Below are 1,245 nucleotides of genomic sequence, written 5' to 3' on the forward strand. Positions count from 1 at the left end.
GTCTTGCCCGAGGTCAGTGGCTGAATCTGGACCACTAAATGGGATAAGCTGAGCCATTCAATGCTCTTTAGGGGCTTAGATTCCTGGGTCTCCTCACTATCATTGAGGGGACCCTCCTTAACTAAGACTTTAGTCATATTGGCAAAATGATAGAACTGAGCCCTGGCCATTTTTTCCCACAGCAGAAGTGATCCTGCCATTACCCCCTCCAAACACTGACCTGGACACCATGGCCCTACCATCCACTTGAAAGTGCCATCAGAAGTGGGAGGTCTCTGTGTTGGGCAGGTGCAGGGGTTGGAGGGCCAGAAACCAGCTAAAACCAATTGGAAAGAACTGTGGTGAACTTGGGCTCAGAGGGAACTAACAAAAGTGTAGCCAGTGTGATTACTGCCCCAGCCTGAAGAGGAGGCTGATGGGGCTATTGTACTGGCCTGATGAGGAGAACAGTGAAGCACGCCCCACCTTCCTACTCTCCACATCATGTTCTCTAAGTGCTTTTAAGTATCTTAGATTGAGTGATGGGGACTCGTGGGTGAGACACCTCAGCTCCTGAGAGGCAGCTCAGAAGGGGCTCAGAGAGGAGGAGAGATTCGTGAGAGGGTGTCAGGCCCAGCGAAGGGGAAAGGAAGACTTAGAAGGAAGGAGTGAGGGGGAGGATGTTCAGTGACCAGGAGTAGCAGAGGCTCAGGGAAGGCGAGGGGAGGGGCTCAGTGAATGTGATGGGCTCAGTGAGGGGAGAGGGGTTTACTGGGCACACTGGTGCTAGAGGCTCACAGAAGGAGAGGAAGAAGGGAAGTTCAGTGAGGGGGTTGGGAGCTCAGTGAGTCAGAGGGGCTCAGTGGGGATGACAGATGCTTAAGAGTGACCAGGTTGCCCGAAGCAAGGAGGAATGCCCTGCTGAATGTTGTTATCCCTTTGAATGGTCTCCTTTGTGTCATCAAACCTTGTGTCTTTCTCTGTGCAGAAGACCCCTCCCCCATCACTGTGCGGAGACTGACAGGTGTTTTGCCTGCATCAAGTAGATCACCACTCCCAATTTCTGTGGGATGAGTCAAGGGGAATAAGATCAGGATTTACCCCACCCTCCACCATCAGCCAGATCCAGAGAATCAGTCAGATTCAAATCCCGCACACACTTACCTTGGGCAACTTGTTTCTCTGAATAGGAGGAGATACTCAACCTACATTTACTGAATACATGAATGTTTGTGTCTCCACAGCATCCCTAAGTGAGGGGCATCA

The sequence above is a fragment of the Camelus bactrianus genome, chromosome 13 (assembly GCF_048773025.1).
Source record: "Camelus bactrianus isolate YW-2024 breed Bactrian camel chromosome 13, ASM4877302v1, whole genome shotgun sequence".
In the NCBI taxonomy this organism is placed as follows: Eukaryota; Metazoa; Chordata; class Mammalia; order Artiodactyla; family Camelidae; genus Camelus; species Camelus bactrianus.